The following is a 7341-nucleotide window of genomic DNA, read 5'->3' as shown; positions in this document are numbered from 1 at the left end:
ACTTTTGTAATTAGTAAAAGGGATTAGTACTAATGAGGTTTATCTTAATGGATTAGACTGAACCTAAGGATTAGATACGTTTAGTTCTGTTCCAGGGGATCTGACCCATTTTGCAGGTGGACTCTGGAGGTTACAGAGAGCTTTTGCGTACAGTTCCCATGGTGTTTGTAGCTGCAATAATTTAGCAGAGAACGTCTGACCTGAGTCTGCTTCAAGGCAGGAAGGGTGCAACAACACAGTGCCTGGGAGCATGCATTCAGTAAAGCGTATTTGAATTAGCTTATTTGCTAAAGTTAATTTGGGGAGCACTTCACAGGCAGCCTAGAACATGGGTAGGCAAACTAAGGCCCGGGGGCTGGATCAGGCCCAATCGCCTTCTAAATCCGGCCCACGGACGGTCTGGGAATCAGCGTGTTTTTGCATGAGTAGAATGTGTCCTTTTATATAAAATGCATCTCTTGGTTATTTGTGGGACATGCCTGGTTTTTTTTTTACATGAGTAGAATGTTTGCTTTTATTAAAAATGCATCTCTGGATTATTTGTGGGGCATAGGAATTTGTTCATCCCCCCAAAAAAATAGTCCAGGTCCCCACAAGGTCTGAGGGACAGTGGACCGGCCTCCTGCTGAAAAAGTTTGCTGACCCCTGGCCTAGAATTCTCAGAGCCAACGACATCAACTTTGATAATCATGATAATGGGTTGCATGTCCTGTCTCCATCCTTTGTGAGGTGACAGTTGTGCCATAGTGCTGCCCTGCTGCCTCGGGTGGAGTCTCAATGGCCAGTGGGAGATGTCATGTTCTCTTTTGCTGGTCAAGGAGATTTGAATTTGGCTCACCTGAAAATTGGCCAATCACAGGCAGGCCTGGAGGCAGGGCAGAGCTAACTCCAACTCAGGCTGGAGTCTTCACTCAGGTCTGCTCCCCAGGCTTCAATTAGGCCTGCCTCCTCACCCAGCATTGCAGTGACCTTTGGATTTTCCACCCACCTTCCCTTGTTGCATGGCTAACACCCACCCAACAGAGTGTCCTTAGTATGGCCTTGCTATGGAACTATCAGTTGCTGTATTCAAGGCCAGGGAGGAATTTCTCATTCAGACCAATTAGGCTTGTGTGGATCCCACCCCCCACCTCATAGTAATCATCACAACTTTGGTAAATAAGGCATTGAGTATGAGAGCCAGTGTGGTGTAGTGGTTAAGAGTGGTAGACTCGTAATCTGGTGAACTGGGTTCGCTTCCTTGCTCCTCCACATGCAGCTGCTGGGTGACCTTGGACTAGTCACACTTCTCTGAAGTCTCTCAGCTTCACTCACCTCACAGAGTGTTTGCTGTGGGGGAAGAAGGGAAAGGAGATTGTTAGCCGCTTTGAGACTCCTTCGGGTAGTGATAAAGTGGGATATCAAATCCAAATTCTTCTTCATCATATTTAGTCAAGGACAGAAGGGGGCAGTTAAAGTCTTATCCTCCAAGGAAATGGGGTATCCAGTTAAAGGAATCCTAGGGGGAGGTGCTTCTGTCCATATGCCCAGGAGAAGGCTAAGCCATAGCACTCCCCAAGGTGGTGATCCTGTCATGGTTTGATATATGTCATAGGTCAACCCTATATCAGGATTTATCCCCCAGAAAATCTTCCAGCAGGTGGGTTGGTTAATACAGGAGATCCTCAATGCCTAAGCCAAAACCTACTTACATCTGTAATAAAAAAAGTTGTGGCCTGATTAGAACCAAAGTGACATTGTACTGTGGTCCTTTCAGTTTCTGCATATACAGCATCAAAGGGGTACTAGGCACACAGCATCTGGGCATGCAATTCCTGATTTATTAGGCTCACATTTGAACCTGGTCACATGGTTGATCCCTTCCGTATCTGCAGCTACAGAAGATAATGATTTGATCAAAGATTCACTTTTTCTGAAGGAAGGGATGTTCCTCTGATGGAAGGAATTCTTCCATTGATGAAGATATCTGCTATCCTAAAAGAAATAACTAGCCTACCCAGGTTAGGTCTATTGATAAAGTGACCCTTTAATGATGGAGAAAAACTTGTATATCTCTACTGCCCAGACAATGGCTAGATTTAGTATTTTTAAAAGCACATCCTCAAGCTACCTTAGTTTTCCATCATTTTTTATTATCATTATCCCTTATACTAGCAACACTTCAAAGAGAATAGAGATCAAGTATTTGTAATGGTCTCATGGTGACCTGTTAGGAGTCTTTGATTTAAAAATCTACCACCTATAATGGCAACAATGAGCATTTTAAGACTGAGCTAACCACCTGAAAGAAATCCCAAAGATGGTTGGGTGAGTCTTTCCGTTGTGAGTTCAGATTTGATCGCTTCCTTCATAAAAGAAGAATGCATTATTGGCAGGATGCTCAAAAGAGAGTATTGATTTGAGAGCATAATTCTTTAAACCCTTTAGCAAAAAAAAATAAATTGTAGAAAGACTAAAGAAGAATAGATTTCATTTATTTCAAATGAGATGAAGGAAAGAGAAATACTGTTAAGGAAACTAATGATTTCGTTACAGCTTCACTTCAAGAGATCTCCAGGGGTTCTGCAGCAGTTCACCTACTACAGAATGAGATACTGAAGAAGTTCTGAAGCAGTTGCCTGAACATTGAAGTCCGGTCCATATGCTTGATTTTCCAAAGGCTTGGATAAAGATAACCTTTTTGCCCCCAAATGTAAGATCCATTCCTTCCATAACCTGATCTCTTGAACTGACAAGTCACTGACCGAAGTGACTCTGGATCTTCATTGATTTTATTGATTTATTAAATTCCTTCCAAAGGAGCTCAGGATGGCAAACACCAGGAATTGGCAAACTTGGTCCTCCAGATGTTTTGAGACTACAGTTCCCATCATCCCTGATCACTAGGGATGATGAGAGTTGTAGTCCCAAAACATCTGGAGGGCCGAGTTTGCCTATGCCTGGCAAACTGTTGTGATAAAAAATACCATTGAAAATAAAATTAAAACTAAGTTAAAACATTTAAAAGTTATTTAAAGTACCCCAAGCAACAAAACACAATAAAACTTAGGTAATAAATTTAAGAACAGATGTAAGCAAATCAGATTCTATAAACAAAATGGGAAGGAGCATTATCTTATCCTTTGCCTACTTTCACATTACAATCTGGAGCATAGCCAGCATTGGGGGCATGTACACTGGTGGTAGTAGGTGGTGTCTGAAAAAGGCTGCAGCAGAAGGCTTCCTCTGTGGATGCATGTTCTGGTCTCACATTTCCTTGGCACATGACATGGCACACTAGTCTGGGAATTACTGTTCTATCAACTCAATGGGCAAACACTTCTGAGTGGCAAGTGTAGGCGGTAATATCGATGTTGGCCTCAGAAGGTTTTTTTTCCTGTTGAAAGAATTAAATGAACATTGAGGATTACCATAATTCATTGTGTCCACAGAGGCTCACAGAAAAGAAGCCGAGAACGACACTTTGTGAGAGAGATATTTACTAGGACATTGTTCTCCCTGTTAGTGTTTGCTCTTTGTTAGCAAGGGGGAAACCCCCCCTCTTAGATTCAGAAATAGATCCTGCAAAATAAAGTGGTGCAGTAAAATGGCCAGTATAATAGGTTTTGCTGTGATCACAACTGAGACGTTGCATAGTGTATGTAGGCACAGTTTAATGCAAAATCCATTTCTGACAGTGTAATTCCCCCTTTTTTTAAAAAAAAAAGGAAAAGAAAGGAAAATACTTTGCTCCTCTGTAGGTTTATTCTTGCTTTATAATGAGCACAAAGAAATCTTTACTTGATTTATTTTCCCAACACATGCTCAGGTTTGAATTCTCCCTCTAAAATAAATCAAGCTCTCTACAGAAACTTTCACTTTGACTCATCAATTAAGAAAAGAAGGGGAGGAAAGCCAGAGCAACTGCTCTAATTGTTGTGAACGCCTAATAAGCATGATCCATACAAGAACACAGATTTTAGGGTGCATGTGATTTCCTTTTGTTTTGTCTGAGATAGCGGATATACTGAGCAAATGTTGTTGCAATACATTGGTACCTCGGGTTACATATGCTTCAGGTTAAATATGCTTCAGGTTACAGACTCCGCTAACCCAGAAATATTACCTCGGGCTAAGAACTTTGCTTCAGGATGAGAACAGAAATTGTGCTCTGGTGGCGTGGCAGCAGCAGGAGGCCACATTAGCTAAAGTGGTGCTTCAGGTTAAGAACAGTTTCAGGTTAAGTACGGACCTCCGGAACGAATTAAGTACTTAACCCAAGGTAGCACTGTACTATATTGGGAATAGAGGAGGCATTTGCTGGGTCCATATTGCAAAGTAGACTCACATGATCAATATATTCTGGAGTGAATTGCTGATCTGAATGTAGTCCTTATTTGGAATCCTTATTTGTGAATTACATTAGGTGGCGTGTATACACAGGGTTGGCTTAACACATCTTGCTGCCTGAAGCAAAGGACAAGATTGTGTCCCTTCCTATTCCAGGCACAGAGTGGCAGCTGAATCCTACTTCAACTCTGGTGATGGGATAGCATGCAGGTTTAGGTAGCCCAGGACGGGCTGCATAGATCTGTCTTCCAACAGAGGAGAGGACTGGAGGTCTTAGGAGGAACAGCTAAGAGGCTGCTTCTGACCACCCCAACTCTGACACTTTAGGCCTCACTTTGCCTAATGGTAGGGCCGCCCCTGGGTGTATATATTGTTACAAGCCATCCCAATCTCTGAGCGGTGCAAGATTCCGGGGGTTCCAGGTGCACTTACCAGGGTTTGTGTATCCTTTTGGAAAACATGAGGGACAGAGGGGACTGTGGTGCCTTTATGATATATAGTTTGTTTACATATATATGCAACCTGCACTTAGATGGAGAGAATGCAGAACTTTCACATCCCTTCCATTGTTGCAGCCTCCAATTCAAAGAGAACCCAACCATTGTGTCGGACCCTCTGACCAGCTGATCAGTAGTGCCTGTAAGCCCTCTTTGACCCAGCCACACCTTTACCTGTTCCTGACATCATATATTACAGTGGGCCACAGGTTCTGAACCTTGTGCTAGGGCATGGGAGCATCTGAAATAAGCCTAGAATTTGACTGATATTACTGAGGTACTTCCTTTTTTGTAGGCTATTCCTAATGAATCTGTCTTGCAGTGCAAAGGCATAAAAACCGTGAACAAAGAAGCAGATAGGCTCCTATCTTAACAATGGTAAGGAAAAGCTAATCTCTGTTAATTTGTTTTTCAAAAAAGAAAAACTTTTCTCAAGGGCCTTAAGTGACAGGAAAGAAACTTTTTTTGTAAGAGGAGCTGAATTTTAAGAATAAATTTAAAAGTTAAAGTGCACCAGATTAATCACCACCCTTGTAGCTCATTTGCAGAAGCAGTGGAGCAGCCTACAAAGCTTATACTAATCTGTTTTCAGTCCCGGTATCTTCATTTCTTACAAATTAAATATATTCAGTGTCAATGCAGAATTAAGGTTTTTTTATGTGTATGAAATGAAGGAAGGAAGAAAAAAAACTGTATGGAGGAATTTATAACATTGTTTTCCTGCAAGTTATCAGAAATATATATATATATTTATCAGCATTCATTCTCCCAAGCCCCCTCCTGCATTTTCTGACTTGATTTGACGCTAAAGCCACTGATTAAGGTCTGAATTTTCAGGAGCTGCAAGCATTATAAATTGCAGTGTTAGCAAATGTCTGGACCTGAAATGAACTGAGCCAAATTAGATACAGACCTAGGTTGGATCCAAAGCACTTTGGAGTTACTGAGAGCTTTTCCATTGACCTTTGTTAAAACCTGGTGCAGCTTCAGTAGTTTTAATGGGGTTGGAGTTGCTGCAGAATAACTGTGCTCTCATTCATATGAACTCATGCAATTCTCTTGCTAGGGGTAGCACGATAGATAATGAAAGGCAATGAAGGCCAGTCCTAATGGGGCTCTTTTCTGTATTATAGTAGGTATCATGCACCAGAGTAGCCCATCATCTTAGGGTAATTTGGGGGTGATTATTTTACCTGCTTAAAAAAAAAAGCCTACAGGATGGTTTCAATACTTTAATTTGAATTAGTCCAGCATCTTAAGTTACAACAAGTGTGGGGAATCTTTAGTCCTCTAGATCAGTGTTCCCCAACCCCCGGGCTGCGGCCCGGTGCCAGTCCGTGGATCAATCGGCACTGGGCCGCCCGAGGAACTTCAAATCATTTCACTGTGGCGGGTGGCCGAGGCGCAGAGCATTGCGCCCTCTCAAGCCCGCCCATTGTGTGACAATAGCGAATGAAAATTTGCTATTGTTACACTGATGCTCCTCCTGGCCAATCAGGGAGTGGGTCCTCCCGCTTCCTGATTGGCCGAAAGGCAAACCTCACGCCTTTCGGCGCCACGGGAGGACTGAGGACTCGAGGTCGGAGACGCGGGGACTGAAGAGAAGCTGCCGTGAGGTAAGTGCACGGAGGGGGGGACTCAGCTCAAAACAAGAGGCCATGGAAAAAATATCCAACATTTACTGGTCCGCGGCGATAAAAAGGTTGGGGAGCACTGCTCTAGATGTTGCTGAATTACAACTCCCACCATCCTCAGCAAGCCTGGCCAATGACCAGCAGTGATGAGAATTGTGGTTCAACAACATCTGGTGGGCTAAAGAGTCCCCACACCTGATTTACAATCTCCCGACACAACATCCTTATTGCCATGTTTTATTCTCCCCAAATATACAAATTGTGGCTTTGCTGTTTTTCGTGGAATTATCTGAAGGAGAAAATTCTCATGCAAACCATTTGTGACCTTGATCCTCAATGCTGTAAAAAGGGAAATAAAAGACCTTTCATCTAAAGTCTACTACCACTTTTCTTTAAGCTGAATCATTTGGTTCTGATCTTTCTTTCTTTCGACAGGGCAGCCTGATCCTGGCCCAGCCTCATCTACACCAACCGATGGCATGGCAATGGCTTTGCTAAGACCTTTCTGAGACTGTGGAAGTTAGCTTGGGAAATATGTTATTGTATTCTGTGGTGACAGATAATAATTGTACCTGAAACCCTGTAATGATAAGACAATACAGATAGCTTTTCCATTCAGGAGGTTGTTTTTATATTAGATACAGCTTTTGGGTGGGAATTGACATTGAGCAGGATCTCCAGGTGGGAAAGTGGAGATCAGCTCCCAGCTTCCCATTATTGGGGATCCCCTTAAGGGATGTGGAATGCCGCCCCAAGTCCAGATGCCCTAGCTTGGAGGAGGACAAGTTGGATGGGGGCATCCCCAGTTGTTTCCAAGGGTTACCTAAAACTGGTCCATACTTTGGGCTACACAGACTTGGAGGCAGATGACTTACTCATCA

At 42.9% G+C, this 7341-nt stretch overlaps 1 long non-coding RNA gene across 1 annotated transcript; it reads left to right on the top strand.

Moving 5' to 3' along the window:
- The first annotated feature begins 777 nt into the window (after window positions 1-777).
- LOC128422598 (uncharacterized) lies at window positions 778-7065 on the top strand. The gene is made up of 3 exons (XR_008332532.1): window positions 778-915; window positions 5122-5204; window positions 6896-7065. It is a non-coding gene; the product is annotated as an uncharacterized LOC128422598 (long non-coding RNA).
- The last annotated feature ends 276 nt before the right edge of the window (window positions 7066-7341 follow it).

Source organism: Podarcis raffonei, chromosome 10 (assembly GCF_027172205.1).
Source record: "Podarcis raffonei isolate rPodRaf1 chromosome 10, rPodRaf1.pri, whole genome shotgun sequence".
In the NCBI taxonomy this organism is placed as follows: Eukaryota; Metazoa; Chordata; class Lepidosauria; order Squamata; family Lacertidae; genus Podarcis; species Podarcis raffonei.
This window is presented reverse-complemented; position numbering and strand designations above follow the sequence as displayed.